The sequence below is a fragment of the Canis lupus genome, chromosome 12 (genome assembly GCF_011100685.1).
Source record: "Canis lupus familiaris isolate Mischka breed German Shepherd chromosome 12, alternate assembly UU_Cfam_GSD_1.0, whole genome shotgun sequence".
Classification (NCBI taxonomy): domain Eukaryota; kingdom Metazoa; phylum Chordata; class Mammalia; order Carnivora; family Canidae; genus Canis; species Canis lupus.
Window position 1 is genome coordinate 29,639,701 of NC_049233.1, and position 22,028 is coordinate 29,661,728.

The window sequence follows — 22,028 nt, forward strand, 5'->3', positions numbered from 1 at the left end:
CTATGTCTCTGCCCCTCTCTCTGTGTCTCTCATGAATAAATAAATAAAATCTTTAAAAATAAAGAAACCTAAAAAAATAAAATAAAGAGACCTGAAGAGGTTTGCTTGAATATGGTTTTCTTCCATGTTCTTTCTTCCTTCCTGATGTTCTAAAATTCCTTCCTTTATTATATCTTTTCTTTTGAGGGAATTCAATTGGTGACAAATTCTCTTTATTTTCTCTTTCTGAAAATATCTGGTTTTCCTCTTCATTCCAGAAGGATATTTTTATTAGCTATAGGTTTCTGAATTGATGTTTCTTTTCATTATGCATTTGGAAAATATGTCACTTTCTTCTGGTCTCCATGGTTTCTTACAAGAAATTGCTGTTATTCAAATTATTTTTCTACTTTGTATATGTCATCTTTCTTTGTCTTTAATTTCCAGATAGTCATTTATGTGTTTTGAGATTCAATCACTTTTTGAATTACCCTCACAATACTACAAATTATCTCCCACATATTACTCCAGAGGGCAATAGTAGGTTTGTAGCTTGATAAATATGGGAAATTTCATTCATTATTTCTTTGAGTACTTTTTCAGTTCTACCTCCCGCCCCCATCTTGTGATTTCTGTGAAGTGAATATTATATCATTTGTTATAATCTGTTCTTATTCATTTTGTTTCTAGTCTGTTTTCTCTTTGTCATTCAGATTGGGTAATGTCAATTTTTTTTTTATCTGCCACTTTACTTATTCTTCCTTTATTGCTTATATCCTGCTATTGAATCTATTCACCAAACTTTTTATTTCTTTCATATTTTTCAGTTCCAAAATTTCCACTTGATTCTACTTTGTATCTTCTATTTCCTTTCTGAGCCTCTCTGATGCATTGCCAAATTTTTTATGTTTGTTTCTAATGTGTTCATAATTACTTGTTGATGCATTTTTATAATAAACATTTTAAAATATAAGATAATTCTAACATCTCTGTCATCTATTGTTTGGTGGTTTGAATTGATTTTGAAACTCCTTGGTTCTTGGTACAGCAGTGATTTTTGATTGAAACATAAACATTTGTGTATTATGTTATGGGACTCTAGATCTTAATTAAATCTTATATTTTAGCTGACTTTTACTGATATCACTGCAATAGGAGAAAGAGAATGCCACATCATAACTGTGAGATAGATAGGAGTTTTGGTTCCCGTTGGCCTACATGATTCTTAAGTGTGGGCCTCCTGATTACTGCTGGGTAGAAATTGGAGTTCTGATTCTCAGTGTAGTCTACAATGACATGATAGTGCAATTATCCTCATCACTGCTGGGGAATGGTGAAATTCTTAACTCTGGGAATCAAGAATCTTCATGGTCTCCGGAGACACCACATATGAAGTCTTGTTGCCAACTGATGGAGATGAAAATATTGGCTTCCTACTTGATCTTACGTGACACTACCCTAGTGAGGAGCTCAAGCATTTCATGATAGTTTTATAAGAGTGGATATCTAGGCTTCCTACTCGGCTTTTGTTGATGTGGTTGAGTAGGGGGGGTCACAATTTTGCTATGGTGTTTACCTGATTTAAAGCAATTATTTTCTAAAGGTCTTGCTAAGCTGTCCCTTCCCTTGTCCTTTTGCTAAAGAGAGTATCCTTTTGTTGGTGCTTATTTTATGTTTAGTAGGTATTTTTAGGATGCTAGCTTCTTTAGCTCCATGTCTGGGATATATGAAGAAAAAGAAGCACACACACACAGAGAACTTATCACCTTGTTATTCCTCAGTTCCTGATATTTTTAAGAGGTCTGTTTTTTTTTTTCACTTAAATTTTTTTCTTCATATGTTTGTTTTACATGTAATGTCCAGGTGTTTTAGTTGTACTTAACAAAGAATTAGGAAAAAGTACATCTGTTCTGTGTTTCTTAAACAAAGTCTCAATTTCATTTTTAAACATCGGAAAATCTGTTTTCGAAGATCTAAGCCACAAGTGTATATCTTTTGTCTTTCTCACCATTTCTCTTCTCCAAAATTCCTTCAGGGTTCCTGGAACATTTTAGAAATGTCATATCCAAAATATTCCAGAATATAATATGTTCAGGTAAGAAGAGTAATTTGACATACTCAATTATAATACTATTTTTAAATTAATTCACTAAAAGTAATATTTCTTTTGCTTTTTTCAATTGAATGATAATCCTCTCAGGGAAACATAAATGATTTCCATGATTCCATCATCTGTCATTTTTTAATATTATAAATCATCTTTCACTTAATTTATACCTTTAAATTCATCACTGAAAACTTTAGAAATAACTGTACTAGCCATAATGTAAAACTATTTGAAGGTCAAAATACCATTCATTTTAAACACTGCAAATATGAAATTTAAAAAATTAAAGTGTATTTTATATTAGGTCTTATTCTTGGCTACCTTTCAACTTAAAGCTCTAAGATGTCCCATTATAATGTCCTTTTTGTTATTGTTGTATGTTCAAGAGCTGAAAATTTGATCTTCGGTTCATAATTTAAATATATTTTTTCCTAGCAATGACATTTGAGAATTTGCATCAGGAGTAGGGAATTCAGTAGGTGCTTTTCATGGCTAAACTGAGTATTTAAAAAAAAATAGGTGAACAATTTTAAATTACTATCAGGTAATGACTACTTTCTCTAACCAATTTTCTAGTCTCTCTGTAAAATGATCACCTGCTTATAGACCTTGCAATTAAGTCCATTGCTAAGATCAGGAAGTGCATCTAGGCTCATCTAGACTTATTATAACTTACAAACAAAACAAAACAAAACAAAAAAACTAAAAAACTCTTTTTGTGATTGACTTTCACAGACACAATAAAAAAAAAACTTTCTAAAATAGAAAAAAAAAAGAGTGCTATATTCAGGTAATTGAGTGCTGTACCTAATGTTTATTAAAACAAAAACACTCTGGTTTCATTCATTGTAGTCATCTTATATATATTAATCTATTTTTTTAAAGTTAAATAAAATAAAGATACCATCTTAGTATATTCAGGCTGCTATAATGAAAAACCATAGACTGTACAGTTTTTAACAATGGAATTTCCCACATTCTGGAGATTGGAGGTTTAAGGTCAATGTACCTGCATCATTGGGTAAAGGCCCTTTTCAGGTTGCAGACTTTTCACTGTATATTCACATAGAAAAAGGAGCAAGGGAGACTGTGCAGTTTTTTTTTATGAGAGCACTAATCCTATTCATAAGGACTCTACTCTCAAAACCTAATCACCTACCATCATCTTTGTCATTAGGATTTCAATATGAATTTTGGAGAGGACACAGACATTCAGACCATAGCGGATATATTTTTGAAAATGAACAACATTTAAAAAATTAGACTTAACAAAAATAAGTAAATAGTGATGTTAATTAGAAGAATTTATTAGATATCTATTAATACTGTATAAAATGTCTTTATATTTTTTTCAATCGAAAATACATCTAGAATCTTGACTAGTACTTTAGGTGATGTGTCAGAGAATGGAAGCATCACGAGGAGGTGATGAGAGTTTGCTATCACTGAGATAAGAAATGCAGAGTACTCAGTGCAGTGTCTGATACAGAGCAAGTTCTCAACAAATGTCAATTTTATGTCTTCTTTTAAGGCATCCACAGAGGTGATGATGGAGAGAGGTTTGGGGTAAGTTTTAGTCCTACTGTTTGCAATAAATATTAAAATAAAAAAAACAATAATCATGATAAATTGTGATTTCACTTAAAAATTATAACATTCTATGAAATTTACATGCTATAGTTTTTTGTTTCTTTGAAGGGAAGGGAATGATATGATAGAGAAACCAGTAATCTTTGTTATACCTGTTCTGGAAAAATCTATATGCCAGAATTATGTAATTACCTTTGCATACAACATACCTTTTAAGATTGATTATTATTTAAAAAGCATACCAACCCCTTTATCAAATATGTAAAGCCAAGGTTGAGTAGGGTTTATATGAAAAAGCTTATTTCTTTTATTATTAGACTCTACATTTCTTGGGAGGAATAAAAAAGAATGCAGATATGAATGGCAATATTACCTTTATCTTTTTTATTTTTATGTTTATTTTTTTAAGATTTCATTTATTTATTCATGAGAGACAAAGAGAGAGAGGCAGAGACACAGGCAGAAGAAGAAGCAGGCTCCATGCAGGGAGCCCGATGTGGGACTCCATCCCGGGTCTCCAGGATCACACCCTGGGTTGAAGGTGGTGCTAGACCACGGAGCCACCCGGGCTGCCCACCTTTATCTTTTTTTAATCATTTGCATTTCTAAGATGCCAAATGACTTCAAATTAGTGAAAAAAAAATCAAACCAGTTAGCAGTCTTGCTTCCATAAAACAAAAGGTTGAATAATCATAGTCTATACATTTCGTTACACTTAGGCTTAAGTAAATATAACATAATGCTAACTGACAAATATTTCACAAAGGCAAAAATCTAATTTTTCCACATCTTGAGGAATATGCATTATTGATATGAATTTTCTTCTAATGCCTGTGCAGATGGAATTACACATTTGTTCCTTGTCTAAATTTAGAACACAGTTTTGTGTTTCTGAAAAACTAAAAAGTAATTTTAGTCAATTACCATGTACTCTTTTTATAATTGTAATCATGCCAAATTATGTAATTACAAAATATTACAAGTATCAGCAATCATATACTGACAGCTTGTAATTATGTAATTACCATGTGGACTTATAGAATTATGACACCTAAAGATGTCAAAAGTATTTTTAAGATGATTATTAACTCTTTCTTGAGTTAGGTAACATACATACAAAAAAAAGAAACAGGGACTTATTATGGAATCTGCAATTATAAATATGAGAGAAAATAAAGAAAACTTTGGGGCAAGTAATTTATATTTTAAAATGATTTGAAATATCCATTTTATATACACACATACTTTATATCATTACAAAAACCTTAAAGTATATTTCTTGAACACGGTCATTTTTCGTATTATTAAAATCATTCTAAATGGTTCTATATGCAACTATCCATTAAATGCATTTCTGGATAACCATACCTGAAAAACAGTGTATATATAATGCATAAGCACTTTTTTGAACTAGATGAAATGTCATGTACATTCATCAAATATGGTAACTAATTTAGCATACTTTAAAAAAAAGTGTACTAGATTATAGGTATTTTGAGGACTTTTTAAGCAACAGGAAGCCCAAAAGGCATGAATCAAATAGCATATATATTTGACAACATAAAAGTTAATAATTGTGGTATGCTTCATTATGGTGAACTAAATTCACTACTGCCTATTTCTCCCATTGATTACACATAATCACAGAAAGCAACCATTTAACAACTTTGGGCAAATAAAAGGAAGTGCTTAAGAACTTTGAAAAATAAACAAATAGAATGGAAAAGGAGGTAAAAACTTAAGGACAATACCACAAAGGACTGAGTTTCATTATTTGTGTATGTGTTTTTCTATTTTGTCTATTGCTTTGCATGGGGAACAGTCCTTAGTCTAAGAGCTGAACAGCATAGCAGGGATGTAGACGACTAAGTCTCTAGAAAAGAATCTCATCTTTATGGTCAGCCAGAGTAACTTTAAAAACCAAACTCTCAACACAGAGACCATGCAAATTATGGTAGAGAAGAAAGGAAAGGAACTTAAGGAAAGGAAAGGAATTTTATACATGTGTCTGAATCCTTATATCAGGGCACACCCCTGAGCTGTGCATGTGGCAGGGAAGACACAGATCAGCATACCAAATATTTTGAGATAGAAGCTTAATTTAAGACATAAACCACACCTCAGATAAAATCATGAAAGAACATGCACAGCAAACTAACAGTATCATAGTAAAGTCTTTGAAAATGAACTGAGATTCAAGCCAAAACACATAAAAGGTGATGCATATATTATGGTCTACTACTAACCATGTTGATCACTTGTAAAATACTACCAACATAACAACAACAACAAAAAAATGAGTTTTTCCAGAGATTTATAATAAAAATAAATATAATAAATTATATAAAAGCTATATATACTTTATAATAAAATAAAATAAAAAGTTGAGACTATGCACCGTGTTATTCAAAATTGTCATTCAAAATTATTCAACAAACAAAAAACATGGAAAATGTAAATAAACCACAGTGAAAATTACAATCAACAGATGCCAACATTTATATGAACCATTTATCATACAAAAATAACAAAGCAAATATTAGAACTAGGCTTCTTGTGGTCAAGGAAAATTCACTTAAAAAATAGATAAGTTCTCATCAGAAAACAAAATATAAAAAAAAAAGAAAACAAAATATACTAAAAGTACAATATTTGACAAAAGTTTAGTCTATTCCAATAGCAAAATAGAAGTCACAGAAAAAAGGGTCAGGTAACATGGAAATATATGAATTAAAATTATCTGGTGTTAAAAACAAAAAAAATTATTTTTAAAAGGTAGAATAAAGTTTCAGGTATTTTTTAGACCAATTTTAAGAGGTCTTATATTCATGTAATTGAAGTTTCAGTAGGAAGGAAGAAAGCAATTAGTATAGAAAAAGTATTTGAAAATGTAATCGTCAGATATCCCAAATGTAGTGAATGACAAACATGTACACATTTAAGAAGCTCAGTAAACTTCAAGCATAATTAAATGCAATGAAAACAATGATTAAAAACATAATAAACTAATGAAAAGTAAGTTTAAATTTTTAAATCTTCAAAGTATCCAGAAAAAAAGGTAGCACATTAAATACATTAAGAACAAAAATTTGTGTTATTGTGGATATTACATAAAATCCATGGACTCCAGAAGTCACTGGAACATTATGTTTAAAATGCTGCAAGAAAAATATTGTAAATATGGATTTTATGTTCAATAAAAATATTCCTCAATTAAAGCAAAATTAAAGGCATTACTAGGTGTAGGAAAACTGAGAGACTTTGTTTCCAGCAGACTTGCACTAAGAGATGTGCTAAATTAAGTTCTTCTAGTTTAAGGAAAATTATAATAAAGGGAAATCTGGTTCTAGAACAATAGAAATGGTAAATCTCTAGGAAAATATAAAATGTTTTCCATCTTAATATTATATGTGTAAATATTGAACACAAAATAAAAACATTTATTCACTGGTATATACATGCATAAATAAAATAATCTGGTATGGTTTTTGATGTATGTAGATATAATTATGTATAGCAGCTATAAAAAGTTGGTTGAAGTAAGGTGGTAGGTAAATGGATCCATATGGTTGCAAGTCTTCAAAATTTTACTTGGGATGTTAAAATATTAACCATAAATAAATGGAGAATGTGAGCTATGAATATTGGAATTCTAAGAACAAGAACTCAAAAAATTTAATGTAGGGGCACCTGGGTGGCTCAGTGGTTGAGCGTCTGCCTTTGGCTCAGGTCATGATCCTGGGGTCTTGAGATCGAGTCCTGCATCAGGCTCCCTACAGGAAGCCTACTTCTCCCTCTGCTTATGTCTCTGCCTCTCTCCCTGTCTCTCATGAATAAATAAATAAAATATTTTTAAAAATTCAATGTAAGGAGATCCAGCTAAGTACTGTATATAAAACAAAATAGAATACTAAAATATTCAAATAATTTTTTAAAAGAAAGTGAAACAAGGAGAAAAAAAAACAGAAGATAGACACAAATAATAAAATAATAGAAAACATGAAAATATATCCCACAAAATCACAATTATATTCAAAGCAATTAGTAAAAAAAAAAAAAATGAAAACTGACAGTAGCCAATTATATGTTGTCTACATAAAACCCATTTTAATTATTGACACAGATTCAAGTAAAAAAGTAAAACAATTTTTAAACTATAATCCAAACACTAATAGAAGAAAAGTTGGGTGCCTATATTAATATTAGAAAAGCTGATTTCAGATTAAGTGATATCACCATGAATAAAAAAGGATATTACATAATTATAAAAGTGTCAACTCACAAAGAAAAAGTTATAACAATAAATGTTTTTTGCAAACGTAATAGGAATAAAGCCTCTGAATATATAAAACAACCACATAACTGAGAGAAAACTAGAAACTAAAATTTCAGTCAGAGGCTTCAACATTCTTGTTTTAGTACACTGCAGTAGAAAGAAAAGTAGTAAGCATTTTGAGGACTATTTAAATAATTAAGAACATTATTAACCAACATGATATAATTGACATGTATGGAAGATTCCATCCAACAACAGAAGTATATGTTTTCTTTTCAAGTGCACTTGGAACACTCATCAACAAAGGCTGTATCCTAAATACAAAATGTTTATTATGAGTTTAAAATTAGTAGATAAATTCACCACAAAATAACTACACTAGAAATCAGTAACAGAAAGATATCTATAAAAGTCATCAAATAATTTAATATTAAAACACATTCTATTAAATAATGAATGGATTTAAGGAAATTACAAGGGAAATTAGACAATATCTCAAATGGAATGAAAATGAAATTGGATATCAAAATGTGTGAGATGTAGCTAAAACAATGTTTATAGTAAAATTTATGGTATTAAATACTTACATTAGAAGAATAAATTCAAGTCAATTATCTAAATTTCCATTAAAAAAAAAAAACAGAAAAAAGAACAGGAATTTACCCAAATCCATAGAGGAAAGAAATAATAAATATAAGAGCAGGAAAATAACAGAAAATATCAATAAAACAAAAATAAGACTAGTATAGTTAATCTCTAGCCCGACTTTCCCCAAAATACTGGTTTAAGAAATGAAAGATGTGGGGATCCCTGGGTGGTGCAGAGGTTTGGCGCCTGCCTTGGCCCAGGGTGCGATCCTGGAGACCCGGGATCAAATCCCACATCAGGCTCCCGGTGCATGGAGCCTGCTTCTCCCTCTGCCTGTGTCTCTGCCTCTCTCTCTCTCTCTGTGACTATCATAAATAAATAAATAAATAAATAAATAAATAAATAAATAATTCATTAAAAAAAAAGAAATGAAAGATGTGATATCACAACAAATACCAGAGATAATAAAAGGATAATAAAAAAACATCGTGAACTATTTTATGCCATTAAATTATATAATTTAGATAGTATGGTTCAATTCCTTGACAGACATAGTGTTCACTCAAAAATAGAGAAAAAGAGAGAGAGAAAGAGAGAGAAGGGAAGTTTGAATAATATTTACTAAAGAAATTGAATTCATAGATGTAAACTTTTAGAAATGAAAAATCCGGGCCCAGATGGCTTCATCTGTGATTTCTATAAATATTTTTAAAAGATTGTACTGGGGATGCATGTGTGGCTCAGTGGTTGAGTGTCTGCCTTCAGCTCAGGGCATGATTCCAGAGTCCCGGGATGGAGTCCCACATTGGGCTCCCTGCATGAAGCCTGCTTCTCCTCCCTCTGCCTGTGTCTCTGCCTCTCTTGCTGTGTATCTCTCATGAATAAATAAATAAAATCTTAAAAAAAAAAAAAGATTATATCGGGATCCCTGGGTGGCACAGCGGTTTGGCGCCTGCCTTTGGCCCAGGGCGCGATCCTGGAGACCCGGGATCGAGTCCCACGTCGGGCTCCCGGTGCATGGAGCCTGCTTCTCCCTCTGCCTGTGTCTCTGCCTCTCTCTCTCTGTGTGACTATCATAAATAAATGAAAATAAATAAATAAATAAATAAATAAATAAATAATAAATAAATAAATAAATAAAATTTAAAAAAAAAGATTATATCAATCCTACACAAATTGGTTTTGTGAAGCCACACTTAATACTGATATAAAATTAAAACAGACACATTATAAGGAAATAAAACTACAGATTAATATTCCTCATGAACTTCGATGCAAAAATTATCAAGAATTGCGAATAGAGTTCTGCAATATATGATAATATATTAAGAACAAAGGGGGATTATTTTGAGAATGTAAAGCCAATCCACATTTCAAACTCTATCAAACATCACATCAGATGAAAGAAAACTGTATGAGCATCTCAACAGATAGATATGAAATACCTGAGAATATTCAACAACTATTCATGATAAAATCTCCCATCAAAATAGAGAACTCCCTTTCATTATAAAGAACATCTACAAAAAAATGTACAGCTAATATACAAATTAATGATGAATGATAGAATGCTTTCTCTCTAGCATTGGAAACAAAGCAAGTGTATCTGCTCATACAAATATTTATAGTGGTTTTATTCATTATCATTAAAAAAATGAAACAACTCAAATGTCTTTCATCTTAACCTTAATCTAGCAAATAATTAAACTAACTGTGATGCATCCACAGAATGGAATACCATTCAACAATTAAAAGTAGCAAGTTATTCATACCCCACTTGTAAAGATTGCAAATGTATTTTTCTAAGTGAAAAAGCATATATACATAAGTATATGTATTTTCCAAAATATAATATGTATATTCCTTTCAGGAATACTGTGTAATAATCACAAATCTAAGAATTAAAAGCAGATTAAGGGTTGCCATGGGCTTGGTGATGGGAGGAAGACTGAAAATTTACCATATAAGGGAATGTAGGGGCCAATGGAACTATTCCATATTGTGATTATAGTGGTGACTAACAGGCAGTATGCATTTATCATAACTGTATGCCAGAAAAAAAAAGAAAAACTGTATGCCAGAGATTTCTTTCAGAAGATGCAGCCAAAAAAAAAAAAAAAAAAATCAGGTATGTATCCAATGCATTGGTTAACTTCACAATTTTAAGAGTGAGGATTTGAAAGAATGAATGATGGTTTAAGATACATTCTTTTCAAGGAAAGCTAAATAAGGTTTTCAGGCACCAAAGACTAAGGGATCCCTGGGTGGTTCAGGGGGTTAGCACCTGTCTTTGGCCCAGGGTATGATCCTGGAGTCCCGGGATTGAGTCCCACATCAGGCCCCCTTCATGGAGCCTGCTTCTCCCTCTGCCTGTGTCTCTGCCTCTCTCTGTGTCTCTCATGAACAAATAAATAAAGTCTTAAAAAAAAGAATATAGTCTGCTTTTGGTTGATATGATATGTATGTGTATCATGGACTTTCTAGTGAAATGAAAATTTAAGAAGTCAACCTCATCACCACTTTTCTTTGGATTATTGGTAATTTTCAAATATCTGCACCTATTATGCAACATGTTAGAAAGAGGTTACTTAAAAATAAATATGACAAAGGTAAGTGGAAGAGTTTACGTAGGGATAATTTGAAGAGACTTTATAAATGTTATTGAAAAAAAGGAACAGTAAGGATATGAGTGAACTTTATGTTAAATAAATATATTATATTTTAAACAAAGTTTTCCTCAGATTCTTTAAAATGTAAATATTCATTTTGAGTCTCCAAAAAAGATATATATAATGATGTTTCCCTAAATTACATAAACTCAGTCAACAATTTTTATAAGGCAGTTATTAGGAAAACAGTTATAAAGAGAAGACATTGGGGAAAGTTTATGTAATATAACGCAAGAAATGCCCAGATTGACATAATTATGGAAAAGTGATATAATATTTCTGAATTCTGAAAAAAAATTAAGATAGAAGTTATTGGAATGATGTAGGTTTAGCTATACAAAAGATTCAAACAAGTTTGTAAAGTGAAATATATGAACTTCCCCTGAATTATCAGCACCTTAATAACACCTTAATAACATAACCAGTGAAATAATATACAGTTGACCCCTGAACAACACAGGTTTAAGCTATGTGGGTCTACTTATAAAAAGATTTTTTTCCATAAATGAAATATAGTGTTATCAATGTATTCTCTTTATGATTTTTAAATAACATATCCTTTTCTTCAGCTTTACTGTAATAATATTGTATATAATACATATAACATAAACAATATGCATTGATTGTTTATGTTATAAGTAAGGCTTCCAGTCAATAGTAGAGTATTAGTTAAGTTTTGGGGAGTCCAAAGTTCTACGCAGATTTTCAAATGTGCAGGAATCAGCTAACCCTGATTCTAACCCCTGCATTGTTCAAGGGTCAACTGTATATATCTTCCAGCCCATATCTAGCCCATATCTAGAACTTTGTAGAAACATGATAAATAATGGTTTTCGTAAGTTGGATGTATTTTTGCCCCACCCCATTTGAAAAGGAAGCTCATGTTTAAAATTAAGAGTACCAAACCAGTTCCTTCTGTTGTTATATCCAGTGGAATACTTGGTAAAGTGTTCAAGAGAATGCCTCTGTTTGTGTATATGAGTGTGTAAGGTATATAAGTATGTTATGTGTGTGTATGTATGTGTGGTGTTGAAGAAGAAGGAGCCTGCTTCTTCTGCCTGTGTCTCTGCCTCTCTCTCTCTCTCTGTGTCTCTCATGAATAAATAAATAAAATATTAAAAAAAGATTTCTACAAGAAATATTGGACTTCAGTAATATTAATTTCATTCCGAAAATTTTTCTATTAGGGTGCTAGTTCTATAAAACTAATTGCTGTGCTTTGCTAAAGCTTAGAGATAATAGTTTGTTTAAAACTGCATAATTAAAGTCAGGTCTAACATGCTTTTATATGAGCTCTTAGCACTTTATTTTTAGCTTTTGGGAACTGAAACTTCACAAAGAAATTTACAGTGTCCTCATTTGCCATATTGTGCCATTAGATCAATGGTTTAGGTGACAGATTAAAAGAATACATACTATTTCCCTAGTGCCCAAACTCTACTTTGATGATGAAGAATTAAGAGAGTTTTTCCAGGCAAATCTGGCATCCATTACTACTTCCAATTTCATTATGGCAGTTTTTTCTTTATGGTATGGTATGATTTTAATTGTGTTTTTAGGATTATTCTTGGCTTTAAATATGCAAAATTTTATTTTGGAATTTATGTTTTAGGGTATCTTTGAACAAGTTAAACATTTGATCTGATTTAAATGCCTCAATTTTTTCCTACATAAAAATGTGGTTTTGTTTGGAGTCAAAAATTTTTATTCCTGTATGATTTATTATTTCTCTAATAAAACTTAATTATTCTGTTTAGTTTTTTCTTCACCTGGAATTGAAGCAAGAATCCCCAAAATGTTAACATTCCATGCAATTATCTTCCTCAATCACACTCTTCACCATATTTAACATGTAACAAGATAAAAACTGTTATATTTTTGCCACATCAATATTTAATAGTACTGGTCCCCCTAAAAATGGAATATGGAAGATAACCAGAAGAATAACATTCTAGTGTATGCCAGATAAACAATTTAAAGACATCAACACATCCTCTCTCTCCCCTTCTCCATTCTCAAACAAATAAACAAATCTTAAAACAAAACAAAACAAAACAAAACAAAACAAAAAAACAGGGGGAGGAGTGCCTGGGTGGCTCAGTCAGTTAAGCATCTGCCTTCGGGTCCAGTCATGGTTCATGATTTCAGGGTCCTGGGATAGAGTACCAGGCATGCATGACACCCTACTCAGCAGGGAGTCTGCTTCTCCCTCTCACTATGCCCCTCCTTCCAGCTGTTATGCTCTCTCTCACTCTCTCTCTGTCTTTCCTTCTCTCAGATAAATAAATAAAATCTTAAAAAAAAAAGACATCTACACACACACACCACTGTATCACCTATATTGACATGAGAAAATGTTTCCTAAGGAGATTTGAGATGGAAAACTGTTGTTTTAAAAAAGGATTTTCAGTTATGAATTTACCATTAGGCAGACCAAAAACATAAGTCCATAAAGTGCCAAAAATGTGTAAAAAAATGAGAGTTTAATTTGTTGGTGTTTCTGCTGATGCTGTTTATACCAGCATCTTTAATTGCAATTATCTGGAGCAAAGGGGATGCATTTGACCTCGTAGCTTTCATGATTAAAGGAAGGTGAAATAATAAACCAGTATATTTTATTCTCTGACAAATGAAAAGTGATATATTACAGGATGACCCCAGTAAAAAGTTTGATGTATTTGAAGATTTACTTTAATACCTATCCTATCAAGTTTATATTTCCCTTTATATGATGCCTAATTTCAACTTTCTCTGCCTTGAATCAAACTAATTACCACTTACATCCCTTGCATGTAAAAGGCTTGGGATGGATCCATTTTGAGTTTTATTTCTTTTTCTGCCCTTGATATGGTGTGTAGAGTGGTAGAGAGTGTACTAGAATATGAATTGGTTGGATTAGGCTGTAAATTCTGTTACTAATAACTGTGTGAATTGGAACAATTTTACTTTGTAAAATTACAGTGTTCTAAAATGACATTTTTAGTCTTTGAACTCTGTGCTTTAGGTCCAAATGGAAGATTATTAATGGGCAATCCCATTGTCGTGTAGCAATTTTCTATTTTTAACTTTTAAAAACTGTTTCCAGAACCCAATATCAAGCTTTAAGGCATTCCTTCTCTTGGTTTTAATTTTTAGCCCATGTCACAAGTGTCTGGAGCCTGCTTTAGTCCATTCTAATTGAAAAAATTAGTTTTGTTTTCAAGGTGAATTTAAAAGTACTAGATTGCATATGTATTTATGATTAGCCAACCTCTCTTACAAGGTCAGTTTTCATTGATTGGAATAAAAATTGTTAATCTCCAGTTTCTAGTGATCAAATATATGTTAGCCTAATATATTCTATAGATATATAAATTATTTTAAAGATTTTTATTTATTTATTTTAGATTGGGGAGGGGTTGCAGAGGGAGAGGGAGAATCTCAAGACTTCCTATTGAGTGGGGAGCCCAAGGCAAGGCTTGATTTCAAGACCCTGAGCTCACAACTTGAGCCGAAGTTAAGAGTCATACACTTAACTGACTGAGCCACCCAGGTGTCCCCAGTATATAAGTGACTTTAATCCACAGTGGATACTCACTTGTCCCAGATTGAAACTTCTCTAAAAGTGTGCTCATTTGCTCTAGTTTGAGGGCTGGAGTATTTTTTTAATATGCTAAAATGTTTAAATTATTAATTCTTACATTGTAATGAAGTATAATGTACAGTTTTACAGCAAAGGAACTAATATAATATTTCTGTGAAACTACTAATGAGTGTTTGGACATATTATTTATGTACAATAAATGTATTTATCTTGATAAAATATTGTTGAGAAAAAAACATAGTAGAGCTTCAAATTTGATGCCAGGAGATAATTTTCTTCTTCAAAATTTTATGACAACTATAAGCAGTCACATTGAGTAGCACAATAGTAAGGTGAATTGATTTCTACAAGTCCTTCAAGATTCTATTATTTGCTAACTTCTTAGAAATGTAAGAGGGATAGCCATTTACCAGGAGGATAGTGGTTCTATATCTAAGGAATTTGAATAATGGACATTAGAGAAAGGAAAGGCCTAACTCTTTATTTATAATATTTCTTCCATAAAAGCAAAATCACTGCTTACAGCTAGTCCTTGACTGCTGAATATGGATTTTTTTTTTGTCTGCCTAATCTGATAGAGATGCTGTTCCTTCTATGGATCAGTGTCTGATAATCAAGGAGTTGGACTCTTGAGGAAGTCAGAGTAAATTTATCAGCAACATTTTCTTTGACTGACAGACCATATTTAAATTCAACATTTCAGTGAATTCTGAAGCCACTATCTTCCATATAGAAAATAAAAGGCCTAAAAACTTACAGAAATTTTATGTAACCCAAACTACTTCACGTGGAATTTTGTGTAAAAAATGAAGAATGAACTTTGGAAGCAAAGGTTTCAGTATAACAATTTATTCAAATATGTTTCATCACTATAAGTCACGGAAACCTCTACGGTAGGCCTATCCTAGATATGCCCTGATGATCAAAACACATGGAACCATAAATTGTGACTATTATTTGTTAGTCTTCTCTTTTTCTTGAAGCAGTTTATTATGTTCTTGCCAAGCCAGTGCAGATGGTGTTTTTATAGGTGACCCCTTTTGTGCAATGGAGACATAATGATTAAGACTAAGGAGCATTGGGTAGATCCAGTTCTATTTTTTTTTTTAATTTTTATTTATTTATGATAGTCACACAACAGAGAGAGAGAGAGAGAGAGAGAGGCAGAGACACAGGCAGAGGGAAAAGCAGGCTCCATGCACCGGGAGCCTGACGTGGGACTCAATCCCCGGGTCTCCAGGATCGCGCCCTGGGCCAAAGGCAGGCGCTAAACCGCTGCGCCACCCAGGGATCCCCTAGATCCAGTTCTAGAGTTGACAACAGATATCTAAAATTCCTCCATGTTGATCATAGATATCAAATTGAAAAAGAAAAAGAAGGTAGCTTTAAAGAAATGATGTAGGCTTAATATTCAAGATTTGCACTACACATTACTGCTAGAATTATCCAGACTCACATGAATTCACAAGGGCAGACTGATACATAAGAGTATTTATTACATTTAATGCCTCTGTACATTCCCGTCTAAGGAAGATCATATTTCTTAAGGATGGTGGCTACATACATGAAGTAAGTAAGGTTAAAGAAGGCTGTGCTACATCAACTATATTATTTCTCTACTATGTAGGGAATACGTATCTGGAGGTATGTATTTTATATCCTATTTCTTTATAGTGCTTATTTTTCTGATTTTGTGGAGGTCAAGAGAAAATGTAGGAAATGCAGGAACATGAAGGTCATTATACTAAGGTCTGTTAAATGATAAAATAAGAGGAAATTCAAAGATGACAACCATGCAAAACATCTGGCATCCTGTCACCTGAATATTTTTAAAACTAAACTGCTACATGTGCTTTTGTGAGACTGTGCCAGATGGACACTGCAATCATCTACTACAGTGAATTACTGGTCTCAAAGGACGACATTTGCATGCTCCCACTTAGACCATTTATGCACTCAGGATAAGAAAAGCATGCAGAAAAGAAACCAAAGTGAATGTTGAAAAAACCCTAACTGGCTCAATTTTAGTTTTTCTGTGATCATTGATTACTTTATACATTAATGGAAAATTATTAGATAGCCAAAATACATTTACTTTTTGTGTTAATAATATTGATGCCTATATGAAAATAATAGCAATCTGATACCCCACCAATTATCTTTTTCAGAAGCAGAAAGACTTAATCCAGGGACAGAAGTATCATACAAAAATAAATCCTTTCATAAAATTCTTAATGTATTAATTCCCTTGGTTTTCTTATCATTAACTTGAGAAATCAATGCCTGTATTACAATGGAGATACTTGTCCTGTGTACACAGTAGCCCACTCCCCCGTTGGAAGCATCTCTCTTTTTCTTACTGTGTATTTATACCATTTTCTCAGCAGCTATTAAATACCAACAACTCCTTTCAGGTGGTTTGGGAACTTTGTACTGTATCTAATACAAATAACTCTGATTTCTTTTTAAACAAACTAATTGGAAAATGTAAGCCTTATCAGCATCTAAGAAGTAATTAATAATGTTATTGTTAGATATATACATATATTCATAAAGTGAAGGGAGAAGACATTGTTACTTGCTAAGAGTCTAATTTGGGCCTGGTATTTTAAATACATTATATAAAGATATTTAAGGAAGGTAACATTATTCCACTTCCACCTTAGGGAAACTCACTTAGGGAAACTCAGCAAGGAGGAAGATAATTTGAACAGGGGCAATCATTTTATAAGTGGCAGAGCAAGAAGTAGAGCTAAACTCTGATAATCAACAAAATCCATGGGCTTTTCACATATCATACTAATATACATATCATTAACTGCAAAAAAAACATGACTCATTGAGATAAATTATTGCTTTCAGAAATAAATTTTTCCATCCTCTGCTGATATCTGCACAAACATAGCCCTGTTTGCTAAAGAAGCTATCTTAGTTTTGGAATTCAGGATCAAAGCTGAACCATGTAATTAAGGTTTATAATCCAGAATAAACAAACAGCAAATAAATTCCAGTAACTTTCTTCCTTAATTATTTCACCTACATATAAATATTTAGTGTTACCATGTTGGCTTTGCTAATGCATTTTTTGAAATGAATATTTCAGGGCTGTGATTTTTCAGGATGGGATAAGAAAGGTGTGAAATAATCAATATCTCAATATTCTTAGCAGAAAGAAACCTTAAGCAACTACTTTGATTGCAAACTTATTTTGTGATGGTTTGGTTTCTATGGTTTCATCAACTCTAAAAGTGTGAGGACATGGAATGTTGATATAAGTGGGGAAAGTGAATCAGTAAATCAAGTAGTCATATTTCATTTTGAAGTCACCCACACTTTTCTCCTTTCATATATTTACTAAGATGTATCTAATATTGTTTACCATAAATATAGAGTGCATCCAAACATAAATTTAGCAACAATTATTATTTTGTGAAATACAGCCCATCATTTCCAAGTGATGTGATCTATCTTAATACAAGAATCCGTTCAGGCCATTCTCATGAGCTTCGGATGTTAGTAAAGATATCTGGGTAGATTGCTTCAATTTCACCCACACTTTTATAAGGCATTTCTTGTGTAAAAGTGTTCTAGGATAGATTGTAATTTTAGTAGCTTGCAACTGTAGCCTAGATACAGCAGCACTTCAGTGCAATACAATTTCTGTTCCTTCCTAGGAGATTCATAGACAGGAGCTGGAGCCTTATTTCATTGGTTGAGTTTTCTCTTCAAGTTATCCTCAGCTGGATGGGAGATATTAAAAGTCAGTTTGAACAAGTTTTAAGATGAAAATTTGCTTAAGTAGCACCAAGAACATTTTATAATGTGAAAAGATCATGCTAAACCACAACCAGCCGACTTGAGATCTCTGTCCATGAGCAAAATCTCAGATTTGTATGATTGTTGTATTTCAACATGTCATATTTTCCAGAAAAAAAGTGCTGAAGAAAATAATCTCATTGTACTTTTATTATCTATTTGGAAGTTACAGTTACCCCAAAGTGAATAAAATATGCTTTACATACACATAGTCATAATCAAATGAAATATGCTCCCCAATTATGACAAACATGTTCATAAATCATTGAAGTTTTACACTGCAAACCCAGCAACAAGAAGTTTTTCCTTTCTCTATGGGGAAAAACTTGTTACGGATGTAGTAACCGTTGTGAAGAAATAAAGTGAAACAAAATAAATTATAAAACACTCCCTTTCCTCTACAATTAAAAGAAGAAGCTTATTATGAAAGTAGATTTTATTAATCCTTTTGGCTACATTGCCACAATTAATCAGTCATGCATGGACATCTGGGGTACATAGTATTCACCAGGTTAGTTGCTAACTAAGACTACTGTAATTGATAAAGAATTTTTTTTTTGCTTCTTGCTTTACTTCAGAAAGAATAATTATTTAGAATTCATAAATTTCAGCTTTATGTGAGGAAATTGTGACTATATTCATGTTTCTTCTTTTATACAGCTATCCATATATACTTTTGAATCAATTTCTCACTTGACATCCTTTTGCATAAAAAAACTGAAGAAATTATTATAATTTTAGATATGTTGGAGAAGTTATGAGGTATGTAAATACTTAACAGGTATCATTAAAACATAAATATGTCTTTAATTACTTATGAATACAAGTTTGATGGGCCAGTGGATGTGAAAAACAATCTACCATGCTTATATTACATTAAAATAGGTCTGAGTTAAAGTATTTTACTTCATAAATCAGATAAAAAGAAAACCGAAAATTCATACAATTTTTAAGAGATTTAAGTTAAACTTAAGAAATGAAGTCTATTGTTAGCTTTGTTACAGAAAATAAACTCTTACTTATATTTCAAAAATTGGATTAAAAATTGATCTACCTGTTAAATTGGTAAAAATAAGCCCCCAGAATGTAAATGATGGATTCTACTTCACTTGAAATTAGTTTGTTGTATATGAAACAATAAGAGTACAGAATGATAGAGGCAAGATTAAGAGTATATTCCAAATGTCATATATATGGTAAATACTATTTGATTTCTGGAGAGCATACAGCCCCTGTGGGTTGGGAAGGCTAGAGTCAACTTTATGGAGGTAAAGGGGCTTACAGGAATGGGACAATCAGAGTGGAGAAATTGACTATACAAATTGAGTTAAGATCCATGGAGATTCACTTTTTATCTGGTTCTCAAGACCTAACTCTTTCCAATTTTAACCTGGCAATAAAAATTTCAGAGTTTCCAGAGTACAGGATCTAATTTCATGCTATTCTGTTTTTGGAGTTCTGAATAAACCTCATCATCAGAATGTAATGGAAAGGAGATTTGAGATCCAACTCCCTGAGTTTGTCTTTGAATAGCCTTGAGTAAATCAAATTCAGAGGTTTTGCCCTGCAGCTATTCTGAAATTTGCTGGTAAAGTTAGATGTTGTAAGATCAATGTTTGAATGGAATAAGGGGAGAAATGAAGGCAGGGTGGGGTGAAATTAACTTTCTTAGTAACTAGCATCAAAATTCATTGTCTTCTCTCCTCAGCTTCACTTTCTTAAGCAACCATCTTTGTCATTGTTTTAAAACTAGATACATTATTTTTGACTCTGGGCAAAGGATATCTTATTTCTATCAAGTTGTATCTGTAGCCTATTGGCTACTATTTTGTGACATCATGCAATCTGGGAGTGTCATGGCAGATGTTTGGGGCTCTGTTTGTTGTTGATGTTTATCCTTATTTAATGTAAAAGCCTAGGAAATCTTTTTATATTCTTTTTACCAATATATTTCACTAATTTTAATTCCTTACATGAATTTTTAACACAGCTAAAATATTTCTAAAAGATTTTTCTCCTTTTTGTAAATTCAAGGTCATAATAAAGAGCTATATACAAACTTGGTCTATACATAAGTAGCACCAGCATGAGAAATAATTCCCATTCAATTATTTTTATCCGTAAGTCCAAATGGTAATTCAAGGTATATTCTGTGAAGATTAAAAACTGAAATAAAATACAAAGTGCAAGTTTATATCCTGTATTCACATCTTCTTCTTTGTTTACTGGTTCTATAACCATTTTCTCCATGAGATATAAAGCTCTGAGAAGACAGATATTGTTTCTGCTCTATTCAACACTCTATACCAAGTATCTGGCATTATACTAACCATTTTTGTAGGCATTCAGTCTTTGTTTCATGATAGAAATAAGCCTTATTCCCAGCAATAGTAATTAAAGAATAATGCTCAAGAAATAAGTATGAGTCTTCATTTACTTTCCAGGATAAAAAAATGAAAAAAAGAAAAAAAAAGACACAGTTAAGTTTATTAGAATATCAAGTATTAGGAAAACTTACATGATTATGATAATTCTATTTATAGCAGTTGGTACCTACACTTTCCATTCTTTGCCTCATATCAGGTTGAACACTCAGGGGACACTCATAAATACTACCTCACCTGGTAAGTGAACATATTCATTGTTTATGCACCAGCTATCTATTTTCTATTAATTTTTTTTTTCAAAATTGTATCCTGGCCCAAGCCATCTAGCACACACTGGTCAGTCAAGTGCACGATTTCAGTTTACTGTGAATGGAAGATATTCTTTATAATAGTGATTTACAGTGGTAATTTGCCCCTCTCAGTTTAGTTTAATCAGTTTTTTTTTCTTACAACCTCAAAGGTTTAGAAAAATCATCAAAAATAGGAATCATTATTCTTCACTTCCTTTCTTATTATCTATTCCTGAACTTGTGTTATGATTCTCTCTCATATTTTATGGTATATAAATTGTATTTTTCTTGGATTTAGCACTCTGAGTTATAACTAGGATAATGTATCATTTTGTTACCCAAAATAGGATACTTTCAAGAATGAAATGAGGCATTTGTAATAATTAGGCAGAGAAAACAGGCATAAACCAGCAATGTTACAGGTAAAATTATAGTTGAAATTATATTAATATATCAATGAGCAATTTGCCATAATCTAATTTATGATTATCTCTGTATTCAAGAAATCTCAAATACCACCGTTTCCTGTTTTTCTGGTCTATGACATAATCACGTACTATATATTTACTTTACTTTGCTGAAATAAATATTTGTCTACATTACATATGAGAATGCACTGTGGAAGAGACATTATATCTTTGACATCATTGTTACGTATTTGAAGATACAAAGAAAAATGACATATACTTCTCCAAAAGAGCGTTTTAAAGTAGACATGTTTGTATGAAATTAACACCTATATG

At 31.8% G+C, this 22,028-nt stretch overlaps 1 long non-coding RNA gene across 1 annotated transcript; it reads left to right on the forward strand.

Moving 5' to 3' along the window:
- On the forward strand, nucleotides 1–21,708 carry LOC111098167. Its single transcript, XR_005367429.1, has 5 exons — nucleotides 1–2,074; nucleotides 3,618–3,652; nucleotides 19,269–19,370; nucleotides 21,192–21,232; nucleotides 21,633–21,708. It is a non-coding gene; the product is annotated as an uncharacterized LOC111098167 (long non-coding RNA).
- The last annotated feature ends 320 nt before the right edge of the window (nucleotides 21,709–22,028 follow it).